This window comes from Brassica napus, chromosome C8, assembly GCF_020379485.1.
Source record: "Brassica napus cultivar Da-Ae chromosome C8, Da-Ae, whole genome shotgun sequence".
In the NCBI taxonomy this organism is placed as follows: Eukaryota; Viridiplantae; Streptophyta; class Magnoliopsida; order Brassicales; family Brassicaceae; genus Brassica; species Brassica napus.
The window spans coordinates 16,385,858-16,399,825 of NC_063451.1; the positions used below are offsets into that span (position 1 = coordinate 16,385,858).

Below are 13,968 nucleotides of genomic sequence, written 5' to 3' on the forward strand. Positions count from 1 at the left end.
GTAAAAACGCGTTTTCTCGCCAAAACCGCAAAAACATGTTTTCTCGCCAAAACCACAAAAACGCGTTTTCTCGCCAAAACCGCAAAAATGCGTTTCCCGCCAAAAACGTAAAAACGCGTTTTCCCGCCAAAACCGCAAAAACGCGTTTTCCCGCCAAAACCGCAAAAATGCGTTTTCCCGCCAAAACAGCAAAAGCATGTTTTCCCGCCAAAATCGCAAAAATGTGTTTTCCTCCAAAAACGCAAAAAATGCGTTTTCCCGCCAAAAACGTGTTTTCCCGACAAAACCGCAAAAACGTGTTTTCCCGCCAAAATCGTAAAAATGTGTTTTCCCGCCAAAATCGCAAAAACGTGGTTCCCTCCAAAACCGTAAAAACGAGTTTTCTCGCCAAAAACGTGTTTTCCCGCCAAAACCGCAAAAACTTGTTTTCTCGGCAAAACCAAAAATTTTTATTTTCCCGTCAAAACCGAAAAATATCGTTTTCCCGCCAGAACCGAAAAATCTTGTTTTCCGCCAAAACATAAAAAAATGTGTTTTCTCGCTAAAATCGAAAAAACTTATTTTCCCGCCCAAACCGCAAAAAGAAAACTCGTTAATTTTGAAATAATTCTAATGTAAATATATTAAACTAAATAATTAAATGTAATATAGTTAAAATTAATATTAAACATATGATTAAATGAACACAAGGATATTTTGGTAATTTCTTTACTAAACTCATTTGAATGGAAATGAAAATAAAAAAACAAACATAAGATCTATTTAGATGATTCATCTAGATGAACTATGTGGATGGACAAACAAACAATCACAAAAATCTGAATGGATCATTTGAATAAATCATACAAATGAATCATTTGGATGGAGATGACAAATGGTGAAACAAACAGCCCCATCATCACAAGAACAACCTCGGAATCCACCCGAGTTCTAATCGATTAACCCTAGAGGCACACAATGTCGAAATCCGAAATCAGAAATCAAAACTACTGATATCGTGTCAAAAAACACCTGAGTTGTGATGCAGATTGCAGCTTCTAAGGGTCAGAAGAAGATGGTTAGGCGACTATAGAAAACGCTAGAATTCCATGTTCGCTCGCGTTTCTGATGAGTTTTCTATAGCTGCCTACTTTTTTTACTTTCGTCTTTGGAGATTTTGTATACGACCCTCCAACTATCTACCTTATTAGATTAACCATCCCTAGTCTTCCTTTTGTCATTTTCTGTCCAGTATTGATATTTGGGCCCAGACATTTGGGGTATTGGTTCGGGGAAAGGGCATTTACCCCACGATTTGTGTTGTGCCTTTTTAGACCCAAACAAAACATAAGTGTAATATTCATGAACTGAGATTTTTAAAAAAATTTCGACCCTAAAGGAAAAGTGTCGATTTCAACCCGTATAATTTCAGTCGTGCCTTTTTAGACCTGAAAAATGAGTAAGTGCGATTTCATACCCAAACTGAATAATAATTTGAATTTCATACCCGAACTTAACGATAGTCACTATAAAAAATCAATCATATAGCTACCAATTTTTTTCGTATCTAGAAAGAAAAATTTGTAGCTACAATGCAAAATGCGACGGATTGCTACAGATTGGAACCGTGGCGTCATCGTCGATTCTAAACCCGATCCGTCGCCATTCTGTAGCTTGCTAGCAACAAATTTTGCGAGAAAACTAGCTGTAGCTATTGGCGACTGCATGGCTACAAAGTGTTTTGTTGCTTAATAACTACGGCATAGTTGTAGAGTGCTCTATTGCTAAATGGCTATAGAGTTTAGCTACTATGTTTCTTTAGCTAAGTCGTAGCTATATAAATAAAAAAATTGATGCTAGTAGCAACAGAATAATTATAGCAACCACTTATCTCTGGCCAATGTGTAGCTATTTAGCTATAGACCACCAATGGAAACCGTCTATAGGTATATAGCTATGGATTATTACAGTTAGCCACATATTTAGCTACAAAGTTAAAATTATGTGTTTTGTCACTATATCTTTAGGTAAAAAATTTGGCTACGAAAATGCCTTTGCCAACCCTTAGCTAATTTAATGAATTCTTGTAGTGAGTTTGAATTTCATAAAAAAACTACTCTTACTAATGTTTGGTTAGTCGACCGTTATTTTTGAGCGCATCAGTGTCTAGGCAGAGATGACATTCGAGGGAGAGTTAAAACGACGTCGTTTTAGCTAAAATAGTAAAATTTTGTCACCTGGAGGGCCGAACCCACGCCAGACACAGACAAGTGAATTAAATGAACACTTTACCATCAGGTTAGTAACTTTTGTCATATTTACATATATACTAATTTATATCTACTTTCATGTTACACCATTGTTTTACTTCTTCTCGATACTAGGTTTGCTCACGGATTCGTCGCGGATCGATCCCTGATCAAATGGATTCGATTTATTGGGTTTGATAATGCCTCTGTTCATGCTAATCCATTTTAGACGAAGAAACTAATCTCCGCTTTTGTCTACGTGTTATAGCCTGAGCTAATCTTTTTGGCTCCCAACGTTACATTATAATGCGATTTTAAAATGTTCATTACTATCAAAAATAGAACTTCCTAAAGACTAAAACTTCTGAAATTGGCAACTGAGAGAGAGATATAGCCACATGGAGAAGAAGCTAGTGATTTCTTTACTCGTTTTGGTACCTATATAATTTAGTATATATGTAGATTTTACAAAATTTGTCTTAGTACAGTGGTTTAATGCTCAGTTTAGGGCTTCTCTAAGCGTGGGTACGATTTATAGTGAGTGTTTTTTAATTAGTTTAGTTAAAGGTTTACTAACCAAACATTAGTCAAAGTAGTTTTTATGTTAATTTTAAAGTTCGGGTATGAAATTCAAATTATTGTTGAGTTTGGGTATGAAATTACACTTACTCATTGTTCAGGTCTGAAAAGGCACGACCAAAATTGTCCAGGTTGAAATCAGCACTTTTCTCTTATCCGACTAAGCATGGTTTAACGGTTGACTAACGATAAGTTAGTCAAGGTAGGATTTCATGTTACGGAGTCAAGTTTGAGTTGATTTTTTTTTTTAAATCTCAGTTCAGAAATAATTTCGCACTTATGTTTTGTTTGGGTCTAAAAAGGCATGACGTAAATTGTTGGGGTCTGAAAAAGCTTTTTTCCCGTATTGGTTCCGATCGGTTATTTTGGATATTGAATAGTTCAGTTAGAAAAATTTTAAAGTTCATTTAAGAATCGTTAATTTTTGGTTTTTACCGGTTCAGATAATTTTGAATCTGGATCGGTCCAAATAATAAAATTAGGAACCATCTAATATTCAAAAGAATTAGGGTCTTGTTTGGTTCCAGTTCAGTTATCTTGGATAATTCAACTAAATTTAGGATTCTAATACATATATAAATAAATACTTATAAAAATATCAAATTTTTTTGAAAAATAGTTTCAAACATTTTTTTTATTTTCAAAAAGAAATTTTGAAAAAACTTCAAAAAAGAAAATTTATAAAAAAAATTTGAATTTGAAAAAGTATAATTCGAAAACATAATATTTTTTTTACTTTTTTCATTTAAATAATTATTTGTTATATATATATAAATGTATAAGAATTTTTTGCCACTTAATGAAGAAAATATTTTTGAAAATGTCCCCTTAGTGGTGGTAAAAATGAATAATGGTACCATGAAAGTGGTAATTATGAAATTTTTCTTATTTTTTAAGGCAGATTTATCCTACAGAAAAAACAAAATATCTAAACTATTAAAACATGATCACAAATACGATTTGACCCTGAGTTTTTCTTAATAATTACCGTTCTATGCCATTCCCTTAAAACACAGTCGTTTTATAACTTGCTAACCCTGCGTAATAAATTTTTCAAAACCGAGTGCACCTAAAATAACGTGGTTTGTTATCCAGTATTGCCTTGGTTTAATTTAGTCTGCAGAAATCAAAACAAACGTGTTTCAAGTGGTAATTAACCATTCCTTCATGTTCAATATTACAAAATCTACCACTGCCTTTTAGCAGCATCATTTTACAATATTACTAAACCAGCTTAACTAAATTTACATACTCACCCAAAATTAACGTGTTTCATAACCAACTATACCTCGGTTTAGTTTGGTCTGCTGTATCAATACCAATCTATCATAATTCGATTGACTACTATTATACACCAATTGAGTAAAACCTATAACATAAAATAAACACTGATTAGATTGTCGGGTTTTTTTCTGGGTTCTTCAAAAAATTTACAAATCAAACAGTAGGTTTGTATAAAATATAAAATATACTTAAAATACTTTATTTGGTTAGTTAGTATCCTTTATATACTAAATCACAAGTCACACAGTCAATCAAATTTTGACATGTGGCAAGTAATTTATAATTTAAAAAAACAAATATAAAAAATACAAAAAACATCCGTAATTTTATTTATTGCTTGCTATATAAAATAGAAAAATTCCTAATATTTCTCAACTATGTCCACGATCTTCTAACTTTTGAAACTACTAATATTTTCTAGAAAACTAACGATGCTATAAATTTATGTCAAAATAATAAATTCCTAAATTCCTTGCAACTACTCCTTTGATTCTCTGTAAAATCTTAGTTTCTACGATTCTACCCAGATAGATTAAAAACTTCTAATGATCATATCCACACTCCCATATCTACAATTCTAGATCCGAGTAAAAATATATTCCGGCCAAACGATTGCACAACAATAGTTGTAAAAAACATTCTTTCACTGAACTGAAAAGAAAGAAGGACACTGATGCTACGATTGAAAGACTAAGTGTACTTCAAGGTAGGAGATGGAGGCAGTGGCGGACCCAGGTTTGATTTTAAGGGGTGTCAAAACCCAACATAATTCTTATAGAAAAGAAAACAAACAAAAAATATGTATGAGGGTTGGGTTGAACTAGGGAAAGGTGTGTCAGATATTAAGGAAATTGACCAAATGAGCTGCAGAAGTTTCCATTGCTAGTATTACAAACACCAAAATTATAAGATTTAACCTGTGTCAGATGACACCCCTTCCTCTAATGTAGGTCCGCCTCTGGATGAAGGTTAAGCCCAGGTTAGTGAAACTACAAACGCCTATTCTTTTTGCTTAGTGAAATTATTTTTCATGAACCTTTATTTATATCCTTTTCATTTTATGCTCTCTAGACATGGCAAAAACTGCATAATGGTTAGAAACTCTAAAACAACATGTTTAGAAGACATTTCCCCTAAAATTTGTTATTTTATATATAACTCCCATTGGGAAGAGATTTCGGTCAACAGTTTAGAAACTCTAAAGAAACATGTTTTTTTTAATATATATCTATGTGTTATTATTATTTTTAATTATATAATTAAATAATTTAGAGAAATTTATAATAATCCTAAGTTTGAGAGATTGTCCACTTATAATGGTCTAATTACTATTAAACACAACCTTCACAATATAATTTTTTTTCTATTGTAAATTATATAATTCAAAAATAACATTTCTGTTAATTTTAAAAACAAAACAACACCCGTGCATTAGCACGGGAGATAATCTAGTCAACATATATTTTCGATGCACAAAAACAAACTAATAATTTCGTATTTTACTAAAATCAATTACATTTCAAACACCTTCCCTATTTTTAAGCAACCACATCTACTAAAACCATATTAATCTCACCACGTAAAGATCTTCATATTCTGTTTTCAAAACGTGTGAATCAAGTTTTACTTAACTAAATATACGAATATACCTTTTTAACTACATTCTTATTGGATGCTATTATATTTTGTTAGTAAATCAAGATTTCCTATATTAGCTAACCAATAATGGTAAACCTTTAAGGACTGGAAATTAAAAAATATCAAAACGTATATTCTGTTTTCAGTACGTTCAAATCACGATTTAGTTAAGATTTTCTATTTAACCTTCACACTTGAAACAAAAAATATATAATCTCATTCATGCTATGTTTAAGCGCATCTTTATTCACAAAACAAACTAAACATGTCTAAGAAAACAATTTTTACTCTTCTCAAAAATCTCAAACCTTTTAAAACATCATGGTGAGTTCAAGTTAAATGCTTACATACGTGGAAACAAAACACCTCCTATGGGGGAGTGTCACTTGAAATGGTTCTAACTGATGCATCAGTAACTTCTCTTTCTAGACGTTTGTAATGTACAGCAACAACAGATGAATCGGTAACTTATCTTGCCCTATCAATTACTATACCAAAGCTTTAAAATTACCTGTTATGCAACAAAAGATATTTGGTCTCTATCTGGGTCAACTTAAGGCTCATCTTTATTGTCCTTTGATATCAAGTTCAACCGTCACTGTCCTGAAATCTTAGCCAGAGTGAGAGTAAATCAGAACATAACCTGCAATACATCTCTCTTAGCCTTCTCAATTAGGTTGAATTCACCAGTCAAACTTAAATATATGAGTTCTTTATCAACCCATCATAAATATATCAAAGCTTAAAAACTACATGTTATGAAACAACATATCTTTCACTTTTTATATAAATATGAGACTGATCTTTAGAATTAGCGATGCTCTATATCTGAAAAAACTTTAAAAGAGAGAGATAATTTTGAGACTAAGTCGCAAGATTCTTCATCTAATCTGTAAACACATGTACTTACTTGCAGTATGTCGATTCGTTCACTCTATCACCGTGGGTACTTTGAAATTCTTTTCTCTCAACACATACTTTAAGATCAAGACCTATACAACGATGTCACATAGTTAATCAATAATTATGAAACCGACTAAATCAACTGTTCTTAAAAAAACGAAATCTCATCAGTTAATGGAGAAAATATAGCGACTTTAACCTCTAAGGATCGACATACGAAAGATAGATGAAGTTCTTCAACTTAAAAGATGATTATCTTTTTCGTTTATGTCGGTGAAGTCACTTAGATTAATTGTTTTCGGGGCCCTCCAACTCTAATCTACACCTCAACCTCGCTTCTGATCAATGGGAAGGTACTATCTCTGGTCTGATCTCTCTCTCTGGTGACCAGAATCTTCGATATCTCTCACTTTTAGCTTGCCAGGCCTAGCGAAATCAATGACTCCACAATCGAATCTTCAAATCGACTTAACTAATCGGCGACCACATCTCTGCTTTGATTTAAGACAGGATCTCATCCTTCAGAGATTCAGATCCAGTCGGCTCCAGTAATTGCATTCAGTTTTGGTTTCCCTCTTTTGATCCGATCGTTTTTCACCTATTGAGAAAATGCATGCAGCTTCCAATCTCCCTCTTCAGGCGATCATACATCTTCTCGCCATACTCGGAAAATTTGACTTTCACTACATGGGCTTCGCTATTCCTTGCAATCCAATCGTTATCCTTCTCTGGATCTCAGTTAAGGTGCCACTTTGTTGGGCCTTGCCTCAACAATCTAATATGGGCCACACTATAAGGATTTTCCAACGTTTTTAAACCGCACCAATCACTTTTGTTTTCATCTTCTAGAGTCTTCAAAAGCACATTTTTGCTCCATTGTAACTCTTGCTACTTTTAATACTTAATGCACCAAAGCTTAGGTAAAAAGAAAAAAAAAACAATTGTTAGGTATGTTTGTAGATTCCCCCCCCCCCCCAAATAATCTGTTACAATAAATCAATTATGGGCTAATGATCAAAACCATATTTTTCGTTATATGTTAATGTAGATTTAATCAAAAAAATCACACTACTGATTTAATCATAAACTAGGATAAGCTTGCGCAGGGTGAGTTTATTTGTATATATTATCGATAGTTTTTTATATATGTGATCATTTTATTTATATATATAAAATATTTTTTGTTGTTATTATATAATTTCTTTCCGATAGATCGTATCAATTTTTATTAAAAATAATGGAACAAAACTATAATTAATACAGGGTTGATCGGATTAGACATTAAACAAATTATGACATAAAAACCTTATTTTTTCCATCGAACACATTCTTGAAAAAAGTGAACAGTATTGTTTTCACAGTTGAATTATTTTGACTTTTATCTTCCATATGATTTTGAAAGCTTTCAAATCAACCATCGAATTGATACATGTCATTTTAATGTTTTTAGTCGTATACTTAAGGAAAACTTACATTTTTGTAGTTTAAAGTCGTTTTAAAAAATTCAAAATATAACATCTAAGAAAAAATCTAACATATAAGAAAAATCTAACATATAAGGTGTCCTCATTTTTGTATTTTAAAGTCGTTTTTTAAAAAAAATAACATATAATGTTTCCTCATTTTTGTAATTTAAAGTCATTTTAAAAAATTCAAAATATAACATATAAGAAAAAATCTAATTTTTTATTATATGGTTAACGTGATTGTTTATTTTTTTAATAATATAAAATTAAACAAAATGAAGAAGAATGCAAAAATTGTTATCAAATCTTTACTATTCATAATCATTAATTGCCATATATATGTAAATCATATTAGGTAATTTCGTAGCTTTTATTTAGGGAACGAATACACACTTTTTATATTTTAGGTTAATATAATGTTTTCTAGTGGACATTAAACAAATTATGACATAAAAACCTTATTTTTTTCTTCGAACACAATTTTGAAAAAGTGAATAGTATTGTTTTTATAGTTGAATTATTTTGACTTTTAACTTACATATGGTATTGAAAGCTTTCAAATCAACCATCGAACTGATACATGTCATTTTAATGTTTTTAGTCGTATACTTAAGGAAAACTTACATTTTTGTAATTTAAAGTTGTTTTAAAAAATTCAAAATATAATATATAAGAAAAAATCTAACATATAAGGTGTCCTCATTTTTGTATTTTAAAGTCGTTTTAAAAAAAAAAAACATATAAGGTTTTCTCATTTTTATAATTTAAACTCATTTTAAAAAATTCAAAATATAACATATAAGAAAAAATCTAATTTTTTATTATATGGTTAATGTGATTGTTTATTTTTTAATAATATAAAATTAAACAAAAATGAAGAAGTATGCAAAAATTGTTATCAAATCTTTATTATTCATAATCATTAATTGTCATATATATGTAAATCATATTAGGTAATTCTATAGCTTTTATTTAAGGAAAGAATACACACTTCTTATATTTTAGGTTAATATAATGTTATCTAATATAATGAAAAACCCTAATCACTGTTACCCGGATCTCACCGTGGATTCCTTAATACATTCGGCATCTCGTACATGGAATTTACAGGCTATAAGCACTTTGGTTTCCCCGGAGGATATTAAGATCATTACAAGTATACCCTTGAGTACAAATCAGATGGATGATAGGCTTGGATGACATTTTACTAACAATGGAAAATATACGGTCCAATCTGGGTATCAAGTGGAAAGAGTCTATCCAGATAAGGAAAAACCACCAGATTTTTATGGACCCACAGTTGATGTTCTTAAAGCCTATTGCTGGAAATTGAAGTGTCCTCCGAAGATAAGGCATTTCTCATGGCAACTACTTTCAGGATGTATAGCGGTTATGAAGAACCTAAATGCAAGAGGAATACATGGAGATATATTTTGCTCACGTTGTGGTGATCAGGAGGAATCGATAAATCATGTGTTTTTTGATTGTCCTCCAGCACGACAGGTGTGGGTCTTATCTAAGATACCCTCGAATCCGAATGATTTCCCTCTAGACTCTTTCTTTGCGAATATGGATCATCTTTTCTGGAGAGTTAATCCAAAGATGGATGACCATCAGTTTGCATGGACCTTATGGTATATTTGGAAAAGTCGGAATAAGAAGGTGTTTAGTAATATTGATGTTGATCCGAGAGATACACTTAATATGGCTGTACTGGAATCAAAACTTTGGGCTGAGGCTCAGGTTTTAAGGAATCAGAGAGTGGCACCAGTTACACAGAATAGTTCCATCCAAACGAATACAGGACGATGGTGTTTTATAGATGGTTCTTGGAAAGATAAGGATGTGTTCTCAGGGCAAGGATGGTTTAGTACTTTACCAGGCTTTGATGGTTTGTTAGGGGCACGAAATGTTTGTGCATGTCTATCACCTCTTCACTCGGAGGTGGAGGCATTGATTTGGGCAATGGAATGCATGAGAAATTTAAGACAATTTCAGGTTACGTTTGCAACAGATTGTTCTCAGTTGGTGAAGATGGTTTCGGAACCTGAGGAATGGCCTGCATTTGGAGCCTATTTAGAAGACATCAAGCTTTTGAGAAGAAGCTTCAATAACTCAGACATTGTTCATGTACCAAGGACGGCGAACCAAAAGGCGGACAGCTTAGCACGTAGTGCCCGGCATCAACCGTCTTTCGTCGTACACATGGATGCAGAGTTTCCAAGTTGGTTCACAGAGTCAATATGAGTCTGTGCATTGTTTGCTGTAAAAAAAAAAAAAATAATAATAATAATGTTATCTAGTGGACATTAAACAAATTATGACATAAAAACCTTATTTTTTTCAGCGAACACATTCTTGAAAAAAGTGAACAGTATTGTTTTCACAGTTGAATTATTTTGACTTTTATCTTCCATATGGTTTTGAAAACTTTCAAATCAACCATCGAATTGAGACATGTCATTTTAATGTTTTTAGTCGTATACTTAAGGAAAACTTACATTTTTGTAATTTAAAATCGTTTAAAAAAAAATCAAAATATAACATATAAGAAAATTCTAACATATAAGAAAAATATAACATATAAGGTGTTCTCATTTTTGTATTTTAAAGTCGTTTAAAAAATATATATAACATATAAAAGTTTTCTCATTTTTGTAATTTAAAGTCATTTAAAAAAATTCAAAATATAACATATAAGAAAAAATCTAATTTTTTATTATATGGTTAATGTGATTGTTTAGGTTTTTTTAATTATATAAATTTAAACAAAAATGAAGAACGATGCAAAAATTGTTATCAAATCTTTATTATTCATAATCATTAATTTCCGTATATATGTAAATCGTATTAGGTAATTCCGTAGCTTTTATTTAAGGAAAGAATACACACTTCATATATTTTATATTAATATAATGTTTTCTAGTGTTATATAATTATGGAATAATGTGACACCATTAGATTAAACTATACTTTATATTAGATGCTCTAGAATTCTTTGAAATGGAATTTAGAAGGCATTTAGAATGCCACCTAGGATTTGAGATTTTTTTTAATTAATACAAAATTAAGGTTCTAATTTTTCAAATGCTTCTCAATTAATATATAGGAGATGAATTAATAAAACAATAAACTTAAATTTCAAAAATAAAGCTTATGTATAACTTATTGTATATGTCGTTCGTTTTTAAACTTACTTTTAAATTCATAATCTAAGTTTTTATTTGATATTTTTAAACTAAAATAAATGTTTCCATATAAATTATGTGAATTTTATTTCATATTAGTCCAACTAATATTCAATTCAATAAAAGTATATAAACTAACGACTTATGCAATTCATAAAAAGGAACAAATGAATATTTGTATTATAAACCAAAATTTTATAAACTAAAGAATGTTTTTGTCAACTGTTTAAAACATATTTTACCAAAAATAATAAAATGGAATCAAACAAAAAAATGAACTCCTGCGCGGGTGCCCGCGCAGATCCAACTCTAGTGAATTATTAATTTCGTAACCACTCTCTTTCGCTCTTGTAGGCGAACGAACAAAAATACCATTTTCTGGTGGAAATTGGAGTCTCGGTATAGGACCACCGGCCTTCTGTCGGAGTTCCATTTTCCTCATTTTATTTAGTTTTGTTCAGTTTCTTCTCTCAGTGTATAAAAATTTCAAAATTCTCATCAATGCTTCCATCAATAAGATGAAACTGTTTTGTTCTCTTTTAAAGTTTTAAACAGATGCATGGTTCTGGGTGCGATCATAAAGACGCTTCTTGAAGAGTCATGCCCTTCCACCACTAAATGGCGTTGTATCTCTCCGAAGAGTTCTGTCCGTCTCTCAGTGACGGTTATGTAAGGCTGGAGTAAACATCGGACGGTTATTGATTTCATAACTACCAATTTAAGTGCTCTATGTATATCATTTTATGTTTCTTTGTCCTATGTGTTGATCGAGTTTTGGAATCTGTTTTCCATAGTTTATTCTGATCATGGATGAGAAAATACAAGAGAAACTGCAGGATATTTACCACGGACGTGGCAGCCCAGTTGGTTTAAGCGCAGGCGTTGGTGTTGTTGCGCTCCTGGGTTCGATCCACCGTGGAAGAAGTGTCCAGGGCCTTAACCGGTACAGACGCAGGCTGGCTCCGGGCCTAGGGGAGGGAGTAAGTCCGAAGGCCCGAACCCACCACCTGGTTAAACAAAAAAAAAAAAAAAAAAAAAAATAAACTGCAGGATATTTCCCTGGATGTTGAAGATGAAGTCAGAAGACTATCCTATGATGAAGCGGCACAAGAAACTCATTTCAGTTTAATTGGGAAACCAATTAATCCACAAAGACAAAGCTATCTTCACTACAAGAAAACAGCGGCATACTGAGGGAAAAAATCGTCGGTATGTCGTCGGAATAACGCTATTCCGACGACATACCGACGAAAAAAAGTCCTCGGAAATAACTCTTCGGAAATTCATCTTTCCTCGGAAATCCCTCGGAAATTTCCGACGGAATTCCGAGGAAACCCTATTTCCTCGGAATTTCCGAGGACCACAAGTTCGTCGGAAATTCCTCGGAATATTCCGAGGAAGATGTCGTCGGAATATTCCGAGGGATAAACTTCCTCGGAATATTTCCAAAATTAAAAAAAAAATTATAAATTTATTTTTTTAAATTGAAATTCGAAAATATAAAATTAAAATTGAAATAGAAAACATATTTAAAATACAAAAAATAATAAAATAGTTTTTATAAATAAAAAAAATGTTTTATAAATACAAAATTAGTTTTAATAAATATGAAATCATCTTTTTATAAATACAAAATAGTTTTTATAAATACAAAAAATAATAAAATAGTGTTTATAAATCAAAAAATGTTTTATAAATACAAAATTAGTTTTATAAATATAATATTTTTATAGATATGAAATCATCTTTTTATAAATACAAAATAGTTTTTATAAATACAAAAAATAATAAAATAGTGTTTATAAATCAAAAAAAAATATTTTATAAATACAAAATTAATTTTAATATATGAAATCATATTTTATAAATCCAAAAATCGAATTTATATACAAAGAACGGTTTGTATATTTAAAAATAGTTTTTATAAATACAAAAATAAAAAAAATAGTGTTTATAAATCAAAAAAATGTTTTATAAATACAAAATTAGTTTAATAAATATAAAATTTTTATAAATATGAAATCATCTTTTATAAATCCAAAATTCAAATTTATATACAAAAAAAGTTTTGTAAAATCGAATTTATATAGAAAAAACGTTTTGTAAATACAAAAATAATGAACAATTTATAAAAAAAAGTTCTAAATCAATTCAACACAACCAAATCACAATTCTAAACCTATTACACAACAAATCACAATCCTACCCAATCACCCTAACAAAAATCTATCAAAAACCTTCTAAAATCATCAAATATACTTAAAAACCTAACAAATAGGACCTAAGAGAGTGGGATAGGGTCCTTACATGATTTGTAAGGGAATGGAAAGGATTCGCCGGAGAGATCGTTGCGAGAGAAGGTGGAGAACGCCGGAAGGAGAGAGAGATCGCCGGAAGGAGAGAGAGATCGCCGGAGAGGAAGAAGAGAGAAATGGGGAAGAAGATGCGTTTCGAGTTTATAAAACCTTGGGTCCGACGGAAAATATCCGTCGGAATTCCCTCAGTATTTTCAATTTCAATTTTCGCGAAATATTTGGCGGCTTGTTTGCCCGGTTAAATGAAAATATTCCGAGGAAATTCCGACGGCCACTTAAATATCCGTCGGAATTTCCTCGGAATATTTTCATTAATTCGAGGAAAAAGAATATCCTGTGCATGTATTTCTATTAATTTATATTGTTC

The 13,968-nt window shown here is 31.2% G+C and overlaps 1 long non-coding RNA gene across 1 annotated transcript; it reads right to left on the reverse strand.

Moving 5' to 3' along the window:
- Window positions 1-5,995: 5,995 nt before the first annotated feature.
- Window positions 5,996-7,591, reverse strand: LOC106414335. The gene is made up of 3 exons (XR_001282852.3): window positions 6,832-7,591; window positions 6,640-6,721; window positions 5,996-6,339 (listed from the first exon to the last, which is right to left on the reverse strand). It is a non-coding gene; the product is annotated as an uncharacterized LOC106414335 (long non-coding RNA).
- Window positions 7,592-13,968: the final 6,377 nt, after the last annotated feature.